Source organism: Eleutherodactylus coqui, chromosome 9, assembly GCF_035609145.1.
Source record: "Eleutherodactylus coqui strain aEleCoq1 chromosome 9, aEleCoq1.hap1, whole genome shotgun sequence".
In the NCBI taxonomy this organism is placed as follows: Eukaryota; Metazoa; Chordata; class Amphibia; order Anura; family Eleutherodactylidae; genus Eleutherodactylus; species Eleutherodactylus coqui.
The window spans coordinates 156,941,145-156,962,611 of NC_089845.1; positions in this window are offsets into that span (position 1 = coordinate 156,941,145).

The window sequence follows — 21,467 nt, forward strand, 5'->3', positions numbered from 1 at the left end:
AAAAAATGCCAGCAAAAGTGGGTGGAGCTTAGCGATGGGCCGCCTCCATAACTGAACATATGTACTATAATTTATGCCAACAATTTGTGGGAATCAGAGCACAAATCTATTCCAGCTCGGAGATTATGTAGATTTAAGTTTGTGCTGAATTAACAGCCGAAGATGTGCCTAATCATGCACTGCTCAACAGAGAGGGGGAGAGAGTGTGTGTGTGTGTGTGTGTGCGTGTGTGTGAGAGAGAGAGTGTGTGTTTGTGAGAGAGGAGAGAGTGTGTGTGTAAGAGAGTGTGTGTTTGTGAGAGAGGAGAGAGTGTGTGAGAGAGTGTGTGTGTGAGAGAGAAAGAGTGTGTGAGAAAGAGAAAGTGTGAGAAAGAGAGTGTGTGTGTGAGAGAGAAAGAGTGTGTGAGAAAGAGAGAGTGTGAGAAAGAGAGAGTGTGTGAGAAAGAGAGTGTGTGTGAGAGAGAAATAGTGTGTAAGAGAGTGTGTGAGAGTGAGTATGTGTGTGTGAGAGAGAGTGTTTTAGAGAGAGTGTGTTAGAGAGAGTGTGTTAGAGAGAGAGAGTGTGTGAGAGAGAAAGAGTATGTGAGAGAGTGCGTGTGAGAGAAAGTGTGTGTGAGAGAGATGTGTGACAGAGAGAGAGTGTGTGTGTGTGAGAGAGAGTGTGTGTGAGAGAGAGACTGTGTGTGTGAGAGTGAGTGTGTGAGAGTGACTGTGAGAGAGAGAGAGACTGTGTGTGTGAGAGAGAAACTGTTTGTGAGAGAGCGAGTGGGAGAGAGAAAGAGAAAGAGAGTGTGTGTGAGAGAGTGTGTGTGAAAAAGTGTGTGGGAGAAATTGTGTGGGAGAGAGTGTGTGTGTGAGAGAGTGTGTGAGAAAGAGTGAGTGTGTGAGAGAGAGACTGTGTATGAGAGAGTGAGTGTGTGAAAGAAAGAGTGTGTGTGTGTGAGAGAGAAAAAGTGTGTGTGAGAGAAAGAGTGTGTGTGAGAGTGAGTGTGTAAGAGAGAGAGTGAGACTGTGCATGAGAGAGAGTGTGAGAGTGAGTGCGTGTGAGAGAAAGATTGTGTGAGAGAGTGTTTGTGAGAGATAATGTGTGTGAGAGAGAGACTGTGTGTGTGAGAGTGAGTGTGTGTGAGAGAGAGACTGTGTGTGAGAGACTGTGTGTGTGAGAGACTGTCTGTGATAGTGAGTGTGTGAGAGAGAGACTGTGTGTGAGAGAGAGAGTGTGTGAGAGAGTGAGAGTGTGTGTGAGAGAGTGAGAGTGTGTGTGAGAGAGTGAGAGTGTGCGTGAGAGACTGTGTGTGAGAGAGTGAGAGTATGTGTAAGAGAATGAGTGTGTGTGTGAGAGAGACTGTGTGTGAGAGAGTGAGAGTGTGTGTGAGAGAGTGAGTGTGTGTGTGAGAGAGAGACTGTGTGTGAGAGAAAGAGTGTGTGTGTGAGAGAGAGACTGTGTGTGAGAGAAAGAGTGTGTGTGAGAGAGAGACTGTGTGTGAGAGACTGTGTGTGTGAGAGACTGTCTGTGATAGTGAGTGTGTGAGAGAGAGACTGTGTGTGAGAGAGAGAGTGTGTGAGAGAGTGAGAGTGTGTGTGAGAGAGTGAGAGTGTGTGTGAGAGAGTGAGAGTGTGCGTGAGAGACTGTGTGTGAGAGAGTGAGAGTATGTGTAAGAGAATGAGTGTGTGTGTGAGAGAGACTGTGTGTGAGAGAGTGAGAGTGTGTGTGAGAGAGTGAGTGTGTGTGTGAGAGAGAGACTGTGTGTGAGAGAAAGAGTGTGTGTGTGAGAGAGAGACTGTGTGTGAGAGAAAGAGTGTGTGTGAGAGAGAGACTGTGTGTGAGAGAAAGAGTGTGTGTGTGAGAGTGAGAGTGTGTGTGAGAGAGTGAGAGTGTGTGAGAGAGTGAGTGTGCATGTGAGAGAGACTGTGTGAGACACTGTGTGTGAGAGACTATGTGTGAGAGTGAGTGTGTATGAGAGACTGTGTGTGAGAGAGAGTGTGTGTGAGAGTGAGTCTGTGTGAGAGACTGTGTGTGAGAGAGAGTGTGTGAGAGAGACAGTGTGTGTGTGAGAAAGAGAGTGTGTGTGAGAGAGACTGTGTGTGTGTGTGTGTGTGAACGTGAGAGTGTGTGTGAGGGAGACAGTTTGAGACAGTGTGAGACAGTGTGCATGCGAGAGTGTGTGAGAGAGACTGTGTGTAAGAGAGAGTGTGTGTGAGAGAGACAGTGTGTATGTGTGAGAGTGTGTGTGAGGGAGACAGTTTGAGAGAGTTTGAGAGGGAGTGTGTATGAAAGTTTGTTTGTGAGAGACAGTGTGAGAGTGTGCATGAGAGAGTGTGTAAGACAGACTGTGTAAGAGAAAGTGGGAGAGAGGGAGGGAGGGAAAGAGAGATTATGTGAAAGAGAGAGTGTGTAAGAGAAAGTGTGAGAGAGAATGGGAGAGAGAAAGTGAAAGTGAGAGACAGAGAGTGAGAGAAAGTTAGGCTGGGCTCACATGGGACCAGAATCCCGCAGAAATCTTGCAGAATGACTGCATGGAAATACTGTGAGATTTCCGCGAGAGACATGCAGCTTCAAAAACTGCGGCCCTTCGCCTTAGAGAGGAGAGCTGCTGCCGCGGAAACGGGCAAAGAATTGACATGCCACGTCCTTGAATACAGCGCAGCATGTCAATTTCAGCGCGGCTTGTCTGCAACGGACTGTCTGCAGCGTGTGGACCAGGTTTTTGCAAATCTCATCCACTTTGCTGGTTATCCTGGGATAAAAAGCTGCGGGCGGAATGTCCGTGTAGAAAGTCCGCATGGACGTTTCCCGGCAATTGCGCCCTGTGTGAACCCAGCCTTAGAGTGGTAGAGAGAGAGATCCAAAGAAAGTGTGAGATAGGGTGTGAGAGAGTCCTGGCGTTACCATGCTGTTGCAATGTTAGTGCCAGAGGGAGATCATTTTTAGGTGACATGCTTGGTCCCAGGACTGGGGTGATGGTCGCTGGCACACCATTTGCTATACTATACATTATCCTGTGCTGCGTCCTTTGGTAGAAAAACATAAAGATACAGTATATAGGACACAGCGACTCGGCTCTAGTATAGCGCTAAATAATGCAGTCACCATATAATAGTCCGGCAGGGCTTGTTTATACACACGACACACCATTTCCATGGATTCAATGCTGTTTAACCTAATGAGGTGCTGTTGTGTTATTTTCCCTGTAGTTTTGCGTATTTGTGCATCTCCTATAGACTTCTATGGGGGAATTTGCAGTAAAAAACGCTGAAAGATAGCAGAGGTCCGTGCGCAAAATATGCTCATGGGGACGAATCCATTGAAATGAAAGGGTTCTACTCTCTGGGTTTTATCAGTCGTGTGAAGAAGCCCGTTGAAGTGAATGGGTGGGTGCAGATTTGCGTATTTGTGCACCATTTCAATGAGTCTGTCTATGTTGTTTTTGTGTAAGTAAATACACAGTGTATTTGCGCACAGAAAAACATGTCGGACTGAGAAACGCAGGTGTATTTGCACAACCGGAATGCACTTGTACCTGTGTGAACAGATCCCCATTAGTGACCCCCATAGAGGCTGTAGTAATACAGGGAAGGTTATTCCCCTAAAAGAATATATGGACTGTGGGTCCAAATATCTATATATATAAAGGTGAAAGCCCTCACTCACTGACTGACTGACTGACTGACTGACTCACTCACTCACTCACTCACTCACTCACTGACTCACTGACTCAACACTAATTCTCTAACTGCCCAATGTCGTACAAACATGCAGTTTGGCAGGAGAATTCTTTAGGTCCTAAATGGGAAAAGTAAAGGGGTCACAACTAGATTATTCAATGCTGAGTGCAAAAGTATTGGCACCCCTGTGTAATGTACCTAATCTAAGTCTCTAACTTCCCGGTGTCATACAAGCATGAAATTTGGCATTCTTTAGGTCCTAAATAGCAAAAGTAAAGGGGTCACAACTTAATTATTCAATTCTAAGTGCAAAATTAAGTGAACCCCTATGTGATGTAACTAATAACACACTTCTGAACCTCACAAACATGTAATTTGGCACAACCATTCTTTACATCCTGAATAAGAAAACTAAAGGGGTCACAACTTCAATAATCAATTCTAAGCATGAAAAAAATTCACAATACACGAGATAGTTGTTTTCTCAGGAAACTTGAAACCTTAAAGCCTAAGGAAATGATTTGGATAAAAGAATCTACTTCACCTCTATGTGTATATACTGGGGACAATATAATGCTCCTCTATGTGTATATACTGAGGACAATCTAACGCTTCTCTATGTATATATACTAAAAGGAATCTAAGTCACCTCTGTGTGCATTTACTGAGCAGAAGAAAGCGGCCATGAACTGCAGGGATGGAGCTTTTAAGGCTAAGAAGGCGCTGCAACTTCCAGTCTGGGGGTAAATTTGAATAAAAAGGGGCGTTTCCTTTAAGGGTAAAAAGTGCAGAGAGTTGAGGGGGTGGCACATTCTGCAGAGGGGCATCGGTACATGCAGTCTGAGGAGAATCTAACGCTCCTCTATGTGTATACATATGTTATTTATCAGTTACACTGAAGTAACCACAACTTAATAAAATTATAATAAATACCTGCAGCAAGTTAAAGGGGTTGTCCCGCGCCAAAACGTTTTTTTTTTTAATTCAATAGGCCCCCCGTTCGGCGCGAGACAAACCCAATGCATGTGTTAAAAAAAACAAACCGTGTAGTACTTACCCGAATCCCCGCGCTGCGGCGACTTCTTCCTTACCTTACTAAGATGGCCGCCGGGATCTTCACCCATGATGCACCGCGGGACTTCTCCCATGGTGCATCGTGGGCTCTGTGCGGTCCATTGCCGATTCCAGCCTCCTGATTGGCTGGAATCGGCACACGTGACGGGGCGGAGCTACGAGGACCAGCTCTCCGGCACGAGCGTCCCCATTCACCAGGGAGAAGACCGGACTGCGCAAGCGCGTCTAATCGGGCGATTAGACGCTGAAATTAGACGGCACCATGGAGACGAGGACGCTAGCAACGGAACAGGTAAGTGAATAACTTCTGTATGGCTCATATTTAATGCACGATGTATATTACAAAGTGCATTAATATGGCCATACAGAAGTGTATAACCCCACTTGATTTTGCGGGACAACCCCTTTAACTCGGGCGAAGCTGGGTATATCAGCTAGTTATATATATATGTGTTAGAGTGCCTACAATAAATCGAACAGACAGTAAGGATCCACAGAGAGGCTAAATACCCAGCAGTCCAATATAAACAAAACATTTTACAACAAAAGTGCATGAAGGCAACCTCAAGATCTACTACTTGTCCTGATTGACACACGAAGAGTAACTTCAGGACCCCCTGTAGATGAGAAATGTTTTAGATATTTACATTGAATTGTTTAAAGGGTTTTTTTTTTTTTTAACCCCCCCCCCCCCCCGTTCGGCGCGAGACAACCCCGATGCAGGGGTTAAAAAACAAACCGCTCAGCGCTTACCTGAATCCCGGCGGTCCGGCGTCTTCATACTTACCTGCTGAAGATGGCCGCCGGGGTCTGCTCCCTCCGTGGACCGCAGCTCTTCTGTGCGGTCCATTGCCGATTCCAGCCTCCTGATTGGCTGGAATCGGCACGTGACAGGGCGGAGCTACACGGAGGCGGCATTCTGCATGAGCGGCTCCATTGAAGAGAGCAGAAGACCCGGACTGCGCAAGCGCGGCTAATTTGGCCATCGGAGGGCGAAAATTAGTCGGCTCCATGGGAACGAGGACGCTAGCAACGGAGCAGGTAAGTAAAAAACTTTTTATAACTTCTGTATGGCTCATAATTAATGCACGATGTATATTACAAAGTGCATTAATATGGCCATACAGAAGTGTATAGACCCACTTGCTGCCGCGGGACAACCCCTTTAAGCCCATTGGGGCTGAATGAAAGCTTGGAGCATGGAAACTGTTGACATCACCAGTTATATTCTGTATTAACACCTTCACTACATGAGTTTTAAATTTGTCACAAAACATGTTTTATATTTTGTATCTTCTTTCTGATTTTCTACTTCAAATATATAATTGATTTTATATATTTTACTGTGAAAATCTATCACGATCCTGAAAGAAGTTGTTGTTTTGCTGCAGAACCCGTCCTGTAGTTCCATCTTAGGCAGATCTGTAAATGATGAGAGTTGTGGTAATTAGATGACTAGTCTGGTCACCGGAGGCCCTAAAAGTGGTTCCTCCCATGGCCTTTAAAAAGCTCTCAGAGGCTCCTTGTATGTAGTGACCTCTCCTTCTGCTTGTGTAGAGCTTGTTGACCACTAGACGCCTCTACGATGCAGAGAAGAGATTTCACCCCGTTACCAGAGTCTGAGAGGGGCGCATTATTTGGATATGAGAAGCTGGGTGGTCGTAGCAATGAATTGTCCCCCACCTGGGCCATTCTGACTGTTAGGAGGTGTTGGGACTGCACAAGGCAACCGGGCTCAGGACACCCTCAACAGATCACCAGTAGAGAGGATCAACCAATCGTCCGACAAGAACGAGCAGCTCCAACTGTTTCACTGTCCGCCATCCAGAGACAGGTAACGCCATCATTACAGGCCCCAGAGACTAAAAAAACAGATGGATTGGCCGTGCAGGTAGTGATGATAGTGAACTTCCTCCTTGTCCTCCACGTTCCCCAGACCTCGCGCCTTGTGATTGGAGTCTACCATGGTAGGCGATAAGAAGCCAATGAAAAGCCAATAAGAAGCCATTGTATCAGTCAATTGTGATCCACTACAACATGAATGGCACGAACATGACTACAGGCTCCATGTGTGTCCAGAGACAAAGGGAATCACATTGACACGTCTGATGGGGAAAACATTTCTGAAATTGGGCAACAAAAAACTTTTTGAGTTTCTGTTTCCATTTATATCAGATTTCTGTGTCTGAGTGTCATTAAACGGAGTTATGGGAGTTTCACATCAGGAAGATCATTTGTAATAACCCTATATAAAAGTAATATACTCACTGTGGCACCAGGCCACCACTTCAGAGCCATCTGATAGGTGGCTTCCTGTAAACCTGTCAGGTGGGCTTCTAATGTAGAAGCCCCAAGGCAGCCCTACTGATGATGTTTCTGTCCCACATCTTATTAGTTGCAGTGGTCAAGTTGGTAAACAACCCACATGACTGCTGATGCCAATGTAAAGAGAAGACCAGAGTGGTGGCAGGAAGCAGCAGGAAGTACCTAAGCTGTTCTTTTTCAGCCTGGGTTCCTTCCCCCACTGCCACCAACTTTTTGAAAAAGGGATAAGAGTACAGAAAGAAATGAATATTTTTTAAAAATTGTCATACAACGATGAATTGTGACTAAATTTGTAACTATTTTACACTAGGGAATTGAGGTATATAACATGATAAATTTCCCGTATGCATACGCAGGGGATATGGGGCTATGTATCTGTAATACAGAGCTCGGACCGCTAAAGAACATGATGGCAAAAAGCGGAGATTCATTTGCATAATTTTAAAAAGTTTCCCAGGAGGACACTAGATTTTTTTCTCTGTTGAATTCTCTACCGCCAGTGTAGCCGCCTTATCTTTTAGTTACCGTCTGCTTGTCATTTTCTAGTGTTCTCTACAGCATCAGAGTATTTTTGCGCACAGTGTGGGTCCCGCTCTTCTGCTGTTTTTGCTCTCCAGAACATACTGTTACATTTTAGCTTTGAAATTTCACTTTCGCTGACACCAATTGACTGCACAGTACAGAAAGATGCTTATTGTCCTGTGTCGCTGGATATAGAAATGTGTGACTCAGCCCATGTGGGTGTAAGAAAAGGAACATTCTGCACCGATAGAGAAAAAAAAAAAGAAAAACATTCCAATCGCAACACAACACAAAAGGCGAGAGAAGCTTTAATTAAATGGGGAGTTCCTTCCGGCCTGAGGGGCGTGATCTGGTATGAAAGGCAAAAATAGGGCTCTTTCTTCGGTTCGGGAAATTGGAAGTGAATTCAAAAAAAGCTCAAAAACATTTTAGATGGAGAGAATTGTCTGTTGGTAATGAATGAGGGCAATTCCATTCACTGCCGTCAATGTAATTAAGAAGAAAATGGCGTAGGATCTACCCAGGAAACGATGCGGGGGGAAAAAAAAGCCTATTTATTCCATCTATCTATACCGCACAACATTTATTCTAGATATCTAAGGTGTGAAGTCTTGCGCAGTATTAAAGTCTAGGGTGTGAATACTTGCGCAACTGTTTCATTATTTTCTCAGTTTTTAATTGCTGTGTATACTTTTGCAACTACCGTACTTTTTTATTATTAAAGTCCATTCAAAATAAAAAGTTAGCGACTTTGTAAATAGTTTTTATAACAAATCTACCTTTTGTGTCTACAGCACTAATGCAGACTAACATGTCTCCAGGGTTACAGACTACAAACACCCTGTGTAGTCTAATCCTACAGACATGTGTTACTCTCTTACATTTGCCTTTCCTACTATGGTCTGTAAATTAGGGATTGAAAGAGGGGCCCTTTCACATGGGGGTCTGAACGATTATTGTTCTCTGGAAATGCATGAACCAACTGAATGACTGAATGACATCTATGGATGTCGGCCTGTGACTGGAGGCAGGCGAGCCAGAACGATCCCTGGCCCGCTCCATCTCCATTTGATAGAGACTTGTGTGGCACAGAATGCTAAGGCAGCAGAACTGCAGTCCTAAGCTCTCACAAAAAGGGATTGAACTCACAACCTTTAGGTCATGAGGTTGGGAGTTCAGGGGATTGAACTCACAACCTCATGACCTAAAGGCTGTGAGTTCAATCCCTGCATGGTTCAGGTAGCTGGCTCAGGGTTGACTCAGCCTTCAATCCTTCCAAGGTCGGTAAAATGAGGACCCAGCTTGGTGGGGGTAATAAATAAATTACTTGAAAGTGCTGCATAATAAGTTGGCGCTATACAAATAACTAGCGATGATTGTTCCTGTGAAAAAGCTCAGCCTTACAAAGCACTGTAGCATCAGAATAGACCAAGCTTGTTTACAGTTTCTGATCATAGATGCACATAGATAGAAGATTTTTAATCAGGACTATAAGCAAGTTTGCAAACTTTTAATTTTTTACAATTTTTAGATACATGGATGAATCATTATAAATATATTTTCAAAAATATGCACACCCTGCTCATGTAATTCTTGGAAGTAATCTGGTGTATTCTTTTTATAATGGTATTCAATGCAGCATACTCTGCCCACATGGCAGAGAATAGAGCATGGTAGGGAGAACCACTGTGCAGGGAAGACATAGTGCTGTAGCCCCTTCATTCTCGGGGTCAATGGGGCCTCGTTGGGGAACATCTACATATAAGGAACTGGAAGATGAGGAAGACACAACCTTCTTGTACAAAAGGAGGAAGAGTAGTGTAAGAGGCAGCTGCTTAGGTGCTCTGAAGGGACTCCCTGTCATGTGTGACAGAGCCACAGCGGCCTCTTCATGGCATTATTGCTATTTTTTTTTATTAATAATAATTCGTGACGCCAGTGCTATATTCACACAAGGATGTTAAATGTGATGCAATTAAGAAATCCCAAGAACCAGGGTTTAAAACATAATAACTTTCTTTTCTATTTCTATTTATGTCAGCAGCGATCATATATCAGTGGGCACATACAAGCCTTTAAATAAAAGTGGTTATTGTCTTTACATGTTAGGAGGATCATTAACAGGAATAATGAACCTGGGATCCTTCAGGTTACAGAGATGACGCTCGGGGTAACATATGGCAGCGCTGTTAGTTTTCTTTGGGCCGGTTTAATGGCTCTTCAGTGGCATGAACTGTGGGCAGTATACACCTTCTTTTTGGCCCAGGTTATGAGGGTATTCAGTGTCTCTGGTGTCCACAGTTATATCTCTGCTCTGTATTTGGGCCCCTCTCCTTATGGTAACATGAATACTTCTGTGTTTTATCTCTCATGTCTCGTCCACCTCACAGGGACTCTCCTGTGACCAGCCACACTTGCCTCTGGATCCAACAACTCTTCCGGTAGCTTCCAACAGCTTCCTGACTGCAATGCTGATGGGGATCTTTCTTCTCCCGGTAATCCTAACTCACTCTCTATACACACAAACACTGTCCCTCTCTCTCACTCTGATGGACGCCCGAAGATTTTCACTATCTAGCTCTTTCACTTGTCTGACTAACTCCTCTCAACTACACACATGTTCACACTGACTAACTATATGGTTCACGTGTTTAACAGCCGACTTACTGACAAACTCTCTGTGCACTTTACTGTTCTGATCCGACCGACATCTCATTGACTGACGATCTTCTTACCATTACTACGACACGACTCCTCTCCTACCTCTCTTTCTCTTCACTCCCCAGACCTGCATGATCAACTGCTTCCCAACTGTGACCCCACTGGCTTGCAGCCAATCAGAGTTCAATCTGCTGGTAACCAATGAGAATTATCTGTCCACCTGGCAGATTATTAATAGCTGTTGTCGGGCACATTAAGTAGTGGTTAAGCCCTAGTGGTTATACATGACTGAGCGCCACCATTTAAAGGCAAGGCACTTTTGTAGGACCCATTTGGGCCACTACAGTAGGACAAGATGGACTTGTTACACAAAACAAGAGATTTTAAATCAGGGCTACATGGTTACTTTTATCTATTTTTTTGACACATTGGTGAAATGAAACAAATTGTTTGCATTAGTTTACAGACCTCAGTCAAGCATCTTCAGGACCACCTTGATCATTTTGTTCGCTCTATAGATACTCCCCAACACACCCTTCAACAACTATGGGATGCACTGCAATCAACATAGCTCCAGATATCTGAGAGAACCTACAAGCACCTTATTGAGTCACTCCAAGCCCTTCTAGTTGCTGTCTGTGTGGCACATGGTAGCTACTTTGGATATTAGCTGGTGGTAATACTAATGTAACTTGACTCTGTAAGTTGTTCTAATGTTCTAGAAAGATCATGGGAGATTAGAAAGTCAAATGGCACAGTGTCATCCAAGGTAAATGGTTTAAGGGACAGATCCTCACAGTTCCTAACAGCTATTTCTGGATTTAACTTCTTGAGGGTAAAAGGTACATAATAAGCAAGCTTAAGATTTCCAGGGTCATGGTGAGACACCCACATTAACAGTATGGAGCAAATAGAGAGGCAGCAGCACTTCCAGCCACCACCTTCAGGAAATGACAAAAAGTGAATTGTTAAGGAATAGAGATGAGCGAACCTACTCGTTTCGAGTAATTACTCGATCGAGCACTGCGATTTTCAATACTTCCGTACTCGGGTGAAAAGATTCGGGGGGCGCCGGGGGGCGGGGGGAGGCGTGGTGGAGCGGGGGTAGCAGCGGGGAACAGGGGGGAGCCCCGCTGCAACCCCCCACTCACCCACGGCGCCCTCCGGATCTTTTCGCCCGAGTACGGAAGTACTGGAAAATCGCGGCGCTAGGGCGAAAAAGGGGCGTGGCTGAGTAGGTTCGCTCATCTCTATTAAGGACTTGAACCTCCATCACCTGGATGCTGAATAAACAAGAGTTCACTGTTACCCTTCCTATCTTCCTGGACTCTGCTCCACTTGGGGTATTCTGTTACACCAAGACATGACACCAGGGAGCAGAGACCAGCCCTCTAACTTTTCCGTGAGAGGGACCTATACCGTAATGGCCACCCTGGGCATTACCCTTCACTCTGGCATACCACAATAATCTTGATTAATAATCTCCTGTTTTCTGTACACAGCTCCCAAAAAACAAGGCCACCTTCTGTTTTTCTTCCTCATGGTCATGTTTTCAAGTTCCTCAATCCTAGATGTCCTCCAACATCGCTACCAGCAGGGTAACACTTTATGATCACCTTATTGTAAAGTGGGGGTCCCGTTGATCCTGAGAATGAAGGGGCTTCAGTGCCAATTTAGCGCTGGGTTGTGTTCCCTGCACAGCAGCTCTCCTTGCCGTTGAATATCTTCCACCCATTTGGGTAGACGATGATGTATTTAATACTGTCATTAAAAAATAAATGGCAGCACGTGCCGGAATTACATGAGTGGGGTGTGTAGACTTTTGCAAACAATTTGTTTCATCCACCAATGTACAGTGTCAAAAAAAAATAAAAAAAATTAAGCATTTTGTTTACAAAATTATCTACGCCGCTGCCCATGTAATTCCCAGAAATAACCCGGTCTCTTCTTTTTATGACAGTATTAAATGCAGCATTATCTGCGCACGTCCCTGTCTTGTTTCGCATCTGTTCCCATTTCATCTTCTCTGTTATTCATTAAATGAAGCAAAACAATCATTTTTTATTTCCACGTTTCCCCTTCATTTCTCTGCTTGCAGGCAGCACCAAAGGTAACAGTAGACAAGTTGGCGTACTCCGAGAGGAACAATTAACGCTCGTGTCCTCAAGGTGTGCGTGTTGGTAATCGCTGCCCGGGCCCGGGCTTAAGGAAGCAATTTCAATTACAAAGTCACCTTTTAATGAGGATGCGGCGAGCAGTGGCGGTAATTCCGTCATTTGTTCAGACGCTGCTGTTCCTCATTATAAATCCATTCTCTCTTTATCAGTCAGCAAACAGTGGAGAAAGCTCGCATAATATTGACTAAGAGCCAGAGAGACGGCGATGTATTCCTCGCGGGAAGCTGGCGCCTCGATCTGTGGAGAATGTCATTTCCCAGAGAAGAACAGAGTTTTATCCTAAGGTTGAGACTAGTCATGTGATCAAACAGTCTCCGAGTAGAGAACCGCGTCAGACAGGGACTCTCATGCTTGCATTGATCTTAATGGCAGCTTTTTAATATAATTTTTCCACTACAGTAGGAAAACTCCCTTTCTTGTGGCCCTAATGAAAATTCTGTATCAGAACCCTCATCCAGGGACGACCCTACCAGGAGGCAACCTGAGACTGCAGCATTAGACAGTAGTCTGCAGGACCTCAGAGGGGTGACGGGTTGCTGCAAAATATAATTGTAACCTGTGAGCCAGCCGGGTAGCAACCCGACAATCATGTCACACACTTGCTCTGTAGTTCTTGTCCGGTGGTGTTGGGTGCCGCTGCTGCTATAATCAGAGTGTGACCCCTGTCCAGATGTCAGACGTAGAGGCTAGGGGGCACACTCTGATTACAGCAATGTCGGCCCCCTCTTCTGATATGGAACTACAGAGCAAATGAGTGAATTGCTTGCCTGGTTGCTGCTCAGGGTTTACTATTACTACTGGGGGCACTATTACTATTGGGGCTACTATGGAGGGCACTATTGCTATTGGGGCCACTATGAGGGGCACTATTACTACTAAGGCTACTAACAGTGTCACTATTACTACTGGGGCCATTAAGGAGGTCACTAATAATACTAGGGCCATGAAAGGGGTTACAATTACTATTGAGGCCACTACTAGGGGCACTATAATTACTGGGGCCATCTGTACTGTAAGCTTCAGGTCATTCAGATGGTTATGTCTACCCATAACTGGGTGTTTTTGCACCCTATAAAGTAATGGTGTACAATGGCAGAAGTGGAAAGTAAGGGTTCTTCCCCATCAGGAAGTGTCACTACAGAGTTTGTGGCAAACAGGATTTCTTTAGTCTCAAATGAGGCACAAATATTAACAGTTTCTCTGAGTCAGGAGGCACAACACTTAGTGGTTACATTCAGGAAGAGGCACAAGCATAGAGGTAACAGGTGGCAAGGAAACAGTCTTTAACTTCCGCAACAGCAAGCCAAACAGAAGTCTTTCGCGCCCAGTTGGATACTAGTATTGGCACTTGTACTGTAGGCATGGGGTCGCTCACACTGGAGATATCCAACCATACCATTGCCAGGGTAAAATTTCTAAGTACAGCACCAATCAGGCCCACCCCACTTGCCCCGCTGCCGGCGGTAAAGAAGAAAACACCACACGGAGGTCTGGTATCGTTCCTCACACGGGGACATGACTGCGCTGCGCTGCCCCTTTATTACAGATTACATGAGATCTTATACCCTTTGGTCTCATCACTAGAAATGGGTGATGGGCTCATTGGCTGAAATTCACCACATAACCATATATGGGAAGTCTGGATTTCCGGCCTGAGACAGTGAAAGTTATGTACGTAGTTGAACAGTCGTTATCTTGCTACGGCGCCTCTGGAAAAACAGCCAAGTACACGCGGCCTTGTCCGATTCTTCTTTGCTGTGTTTAAAATACATTTTGTCTTCGCCTTGCAAGGCCTTTGGAATATCTGATTAAAGGCGACATATAAGTTTTTCTCATTTTAGCATTGAATAGAACTTGCATACAGGTATAAAAGCATAAAGAACATATGGCAATATATACATATACCCTCACAAACCCCCCTAAAAACTTATATGGAGATCAAGCATCAGACCTTGCACTCTTCCTCGGTCACCTCTCCTTTGCGTCAGGGTTTCTCCACTGCCCGTAAGTCCCTACTCCTAGGAGGGGGGATCCCTACCTCACCTCAGAAGGAGGCCATGGATTCCCTGGGCTTATTTCCGGGCATCCATACCCTCTATCTGTACAAGTTAACACCCCGCAGGGTATGCCCTCGCTCGAACCTAAGGTCTTCTGCACTATCCCTAGGCAAATGGGAATTCCACTGACAGTCCATCTTAGGAGATCGGGGCGGCGCAGTACTAGTCCATCTCTCCATTCTTCTGGTAACGTACGTGGTTGGCACTATCGGAACTGGCTCTTTATCTCTTTCAAACAAGGGAAACATTGGTGTCACATTATCCAGTCCCTTACTCATACTCTTTTCGATTAAAGGGATAATACACGTACAGGAAGTTACATACCCCACCTCTTTCTGCTAAAATCATATCCAGGGCCACTCTATGGCCATGGATGCAGTGGGCCCTAATCGGTCAGCTAACCCTTGTAAAGCATCCCTGGTGTAGTTTACAAACCTCTGCTGATTGTAATAGATATAATTCATCCAATCTACATTATTATTAACAGTGACAATAGCAAATGAGGACTCAAAACCTGCTTTAACCTGATCTCTAGAATTAAATTCATCTGGCACCCCCCTTGGCACTCCTATTGCATCTATGTATATATATGGATCAAAGTTATCACCTGGAGCGTCAACTTCTCTCTTAGCACGATGCGGTGTTGGATTCTCACCCTCAGTGTAGGCTTCATATTGCACATTTGATTGTATTAATTTGTTCTGAAACAGGGGGCTAGTGTACAGTAATCAAAGGTGTGTGTTAGAGGAATTGTACCACATTATAGCATGTAAAGGATATGCAGGATCATTAGTTTTTTCAGTGCAAAGTGTGGATCCAAGTGGGCTTTCCTTTGAGTTTGACTGCAGTTGGGGTGGTGAGCAACATCTGGTAAGGACATTCAAACAGGGTTTGTCTCTCAAACTTTTCCACATAGACCCTGTCACCTGGTTTCAGATTGTGACACTCATCTGTAGGACCTGGGAGAAAAGCAGAGACTACAGAATGCATTATTGACAATTCCTTGGAGAAACCTATGACAAAATTAACAAGAAAATCATTCCCCAAACTCATCTACTGTGGCATGTACCCTCCGGAGAAAAAGAAAAACTAATGGAAGACACTCAATTCAAGATTTGCCCCTTTTCTTCATTGCCTTTTGTATCTACTTTCCCACAACTCCGTGGATGGTAGGGTGTGTGAAAAGCCTGGGATATACCCAAAGCAGACATGATGTGTTGCATTATTTCACCTGTGAAGTGTGTACCTTTGTTTGACTCAATCACTTCCAGTACCTCGTATCTGCAGATTACCTCATTCATGAGCTTCTGTGCGGTTACCTGCTTATTTACTTTGGTAACAGAGTAGGTCTCCAACCTGAAAAACATCAACAACAACAAGCACATATTCATGCTTCCCAACAAGTGGGAGCTGAGTGTAGCCAATTTGCAATCTCTGAAATGGGTAGAGTGGTCTAGGCAAGTGTTATGTGGCAAATTTACTTCTGCCCTGTTGCTTACGGCAAAGATCATGCAAAATTGGACAAATGATGCAGCAGCTACAGAAAACCCAGGAGCAACTCGTCCTTGTTCAAGTGTCGACATCATTGCTGCTTTGAGAGGTGCGTCTTTCCGTGCGTCAGCTGGGCCATCATGGGGCACAGGGACCATGGTGGGCAAGTGCTGTTGACTGTTCACCATATGCCGTCCCTTTTTAGTCCATTTTTCCTTTTCTTCCTTGCTGGCTTGTAACTGTAAAGTCTTTAGCATATCAAAGTCCAAAGTTTTTATCAAAGTCCAAAGTGTAGTCAAAGTCCAAAGTTATTGTCAAATTCTTCTTTTCTTCTTTTCTTCCATGGCTTGAGGGCCGCTGCCTTTGCTGTGTGGTCTGTGATGGCATTACCTCTCGCTTCTCCGGTGTAGGAATTGGTGTGAGCTTTCCACCTTGTCTGTAGAAGTAGAGCCTCCGTGAGGCTCTGCACCGCTGCATCATTCTTAATTGGCTGTCCTGCTGAGGTAAAAAACTATCTGGCCTTCCATGTTGGGCCATAATCATGAGCTATGCCAAATGCATACCGGGAGTCAGTGTAAATGTTTGCCGTCTTACCTTCTACCACTCTACACGCCTCAGTGAGGGCCTTTTTAGTTCCGCTTCTTGTCCTGGGACATGCGGAGGCTTTCTGCTTTTAGGACATCTTGTTGCGTGACCACTGCATATCCAGTGTGGAGCCGTCAATCACCACTGGTATCATCTATAAAAAACAACTCAAAATATGCATTGTTAACAAGGGCTTTCAGTAACTTTTTAAAACTTAAATTTTCTTGTTGCATCAATGCTAGACAATCAGGCTGGTATTCTATTTCAAATAGATCAGAATCTTGTTGCAAAAATTTTTAAAATGGCTGATTTGCAATACCTAGATCACCTATGCCTTCTCCTCCTCCCCTTTGAACCAGGGTACTCAATTGGAAGAAATAGTAGCCGGGTTCAAGTTAGTATAAAATTGTAAAAAGATTTGATGTATGCAGATAAGGCCTGTAAGATGTTAGCACCAATAACAGAGACATGAGTTACATCAGGGCAGAATAATCTACAAACACCTATTAATATTGGAAATGTGATATTCCTTTAAGCAAATTCATTATTAATCTGATCCTGCCTGCAATGTCTTATCAAATTTGAGAGAGAGAAAAAAAAAACAAAAAAAAAACTTTTACTAGCTGCTCAAGATCCTCATCCCCTCCCTTGTGGACAAGAGGGATGACCCACATTACGTACTCTTACATCATCTAGCTCCACCCCATCGATATTGGCTGCGTGCGTCTTTTTTCCCAACTTCATTTCAGCTGTACAGTCTAAGCATCCACATCACAACCAAATAAAGTCCCATGCATGGGGCGGGGGGGGACTTTATCCCCAGTCATTAACTCTCATCCATCCATGCGCTCAAGTCTGCTCCGTCACCCCCTATTGAAGGTGTACCAGTCCATACAGATGCACAGACAAAAAAAGTTTGACAAACAAACATACATCAGTTGAAAAACATTGAGGTGAGTGCTACAATGTTATAAAGTACATGATTCTATTGAGATGAGATTGTGAATGAGCGCTATGTTTGACAAATTATGTGAAAAAAGTTTGCTGAGTGACTGATACATTCTATATTTCTTATTTACTGAAGCTATTATATGCTGTATTAAACGCTGAAGTATTTTAGTTTCTGTGACCCTGAGTTTGAGTCAAGTCTGAAAGCCCCCACCTTTGTAAAATATCTGTTATCTCTCTACGAATATGACACACAGACTGAATAGAGTTGTTTTAGTTTAACTATTGCCTGCATTTGAACTCATAATTAACACATATGCTGGGACCTTACAACATGTTCATTTTCAACCCCTGTATAAGTAAGAATATATCTTAGAAATTGCTATATTTCCTGCCTTGTAAGACAGTATAATTAATTAAATTCATTTCAAGCTTTCATTCCATTTAAGCAAGCAAAGATATTTTCCAGGGTCAGTATTTCATTTTCTCTGCTTTGTTATCGCTTGACCTTGAAAACGAGACAGACTGCAGCTTTAGGTAAACAAGCCTTCTCACACTAAAAGCAAGCTCAGTTAACCATTTGCACATACAGTATATACATATATACACACATATATATCTATATCTCTTATCTATTTTGTATTATACACCTTTTCTTCTTTCTCTCTGCCAACAAATCACATGCATTGTAACTTTCTTCTCAACTTTGCTTGTTCCTTCAGCACTTTCTCCCTACCTAACTGCCAATGTAACCTTTAATAGACACTCTCCCGACACCCTCTTGATCACTTACTGTACTTTCCAACATTTCACTTATGGATACTTTCTTAAACAAATAATGTGTACATACTTAACTTTCTCTGACTGTCTCTCTGCTTCTCACTTCAGCACTTTCTAGCAACCCTTGGTCTTTCAAGGCACCTCTTGGTCCTAAAGACCTCCTCCCAGACACCATACTGTAATCTACCGTGCGGGTCCTTGTTACACATTTTCATAAGTTTTCGGCAGCCCTTGAGGGCTCTATCTTCTTTAATAAGGTCTTACGCATATTAGAACATCAACAACAAAAATAATAATAATAACACGCTCCATAGAATGCATCCCTCTTAATTCCAAATTGTCAGCCCCTTATATACCGGCAAAACAACCGAAGGTCTCTTCTCCTATGGAACCAGCCTCACAGAATGCATCTCTCTGAAATCAAATCGTTAGCCCCATATATAAGGCAAAACAACTGAGAGTCCCTTCTCCTATGAAGCCTGTCTCACAAAATGCATCCCTCTTAAATCAAATCGTTAGCCTGGGATATATATATATGGCAAAACAACCGAGGGTCCCTTCTCTTATGAGACTAAATGAAGAGAAAGAGAAAAAAAAATTCTGCAGATTCAACAAACAACCTTCACTATCGTTAAAATGCTACGGACTTCAGCAACAAATAGACTACAGACTAGTTCCTGGGTGAGCGATTGGTGCGCATATCACGGTCAGTGGTCCATGACGGCAAACCCGAAGCCCACACGAGTTACCATGTAGAACTCTTAACCCAACCCGTCCGGTCACAAAACACAGATAGTCCCTCCTGCTGCAAGACTCGCAGTGTAAAACACAACATAAATATATGCCGGTCTTACCTGGAGTTCTGTGAGTTGATCAGGCTCGGTTTGCAGCAGGACGGCTTCCCCGTGGCGTGGATCCGGGTGGAATGCGTTGTACGGCTCCGGTTTTGTCGCCCCAGTTGGTTGCGCCAAATGTCAGGGTAAAATTTCTAAGTACAGCACCAATCAGGCCCACCCCACTTGCCCCGCTGCCGGCGGTAAAGAAGAAAACACCACACGGAGGTCTGGTATCGTTCCTCACACGGGGACATGACTGCGCTGCGCTGCCCCTTTATTACAGATTACATGAGATCTTATACCCTTTGGTCTCATCACTAGAAATGGGTGATGGGCTCATTGGCTGAAATTCACCACATAACCATATATGGGAATTCCGGATTTCCGGCCTGAGACAGTGAAAGTTATGTACGTAGTTGAACAGTCGTTATCTTGCTACGGCGCCTCTGGAAAAACAGCCAAGTACACGCGGCCTTGTCCGATTCTTCTTTGCTGTGCTTAAAATACATTTTGTCTTCGCCTTGCAAGGCCTTTGGAATATCTGATTAAAGGCGACATATAAGTTTTTCTCATTTTAGCATTGAATAGAACTTGCATACAGGTATAAAAGCATAAAGAACATATGGCAATATATATACATATACCCTCACACCATGTGTGGTATAGATTAGATACTAGTAGTGACATCTGTACTGTAGACTTCAGGTGACTCTTGCGAAGGATGGTTAAGTCCAGGTTTGTAGAACTCAGATGCAGTAGTGCTGCATTACCGGTATGAATGGAAGTTGGCCTTCCATTAGCTATGATTCCCTATGGGGCAAAGGATCATATAAATGATTGTCTTGCAGAGTGTGAGTAGTCCCTTGCAAAGGTTAAACAAATGAGCGCTGATCCTTGTGATTGGCACTCATGCAATGCCTAATTCTGCTTGTGTAAAAGGGTCTTAAGTTTAGACTCATATTTGCGTCTGAGACAGATCCGGCATGCCAGATGTTATTTTGTTAGGGAAAAATTTTCACTGTATGCCGGAAGCTGAATGGATCCAATTATGGTCAATGGGGTCTATTTGGCGCCATATAGGTTTGGTATATGCTAGATTGAGCACTTCAGATTTTTCTATTGTTCAGCTTCGAGGTCGGAGCTCAACAACAGAAACCATTGCTATCAATATGAACCTAGCCTAACACTTAAGCAAAACAGTAGCGCTTCTGAATTCCACTGTTTGGCTTAGCCCTAGGAGTTGGATATGGCACATGCCGGACCTGAATGGCAGGCTTTGACTACAATGGGTTGCATGTGGGTGTTGTTATGCACTCCAGCATTTTCCTTGATGTAATAATATTGTGTGAGAGGGCATCGGATGCAACCTCGGGGTGTCAAGCCAAGGGGCAGTGAGCCATACCAGCATTGAGATTGGGAGTGCTAAACCCAGTTCCTTCATGCACATTATAGTTTCTTTGTCCTGATATTTGGGCTAGAAGGGATTCGTATCTGGGCTCCTGACATATTGGTTCAGGCAAGGGCCAGGTTCTTGAGAAGGCTTTGGTTGGTGGCCATGGGACAGAGCCTTCTCTGTGGGCACTGGCAGTACAAATTGGAAGCGGACATGTTGTTTTAAATGAATTTTAATAATGGTATGAACAAATGAACAGCTGAACTTAAAGTAATTGTCATTCCTGGGTACAATGTCTTTAAAGGTTTGTGTCGGCGTGCTTCAGTATAATCATGGCCTGTATATTGGAGTTATTCAAGACCTTACCCAGTTACCTGAATCACAGTCTCTCTCCATCTTCCAGGATGAAATGGGACGATTAAACAAGAGGGCGGTTGAATGAGGAGACAGCAGTCTCTGAGGTTTTGCCCATTTCTTTGCGAGGAGTTCAAATCAATAGGGTGGATACCACTCTTCAGCAAAGTTTCCAAGAGACTTTCCACAGTTCCACAGAGTAGCTGTACACAGTCTGACCACTTCCTGTAGCTTTCCCACTCAGGCACTGCTCATTGTTCCCTCTTAAAGCCGTAGTAGTATAACAAATAACACATATTAAAACATGTTCCCCCTGACAGATGTAGGCAGCACTATTTTAACAAAAGTCTGCAATGACGTCTTCGAATGGAATCTCTGACACAGATATGAATAAGCCCTTATATAAGACAATGCAATACTTTTGCATTGCAGTATACTAGGCCCTAAGGGGCTCATATGATGTTTCCTTGGACGGTATAAAGGCAACCTCTACTGGCCATCATACATTACTTCATTTTGTGTATGTCTCTATGGTGTGTTGCATACTACTTCCCATTGACTGCAGAGATCATGTGGGATGTCTGGAGGACCGAGGATGA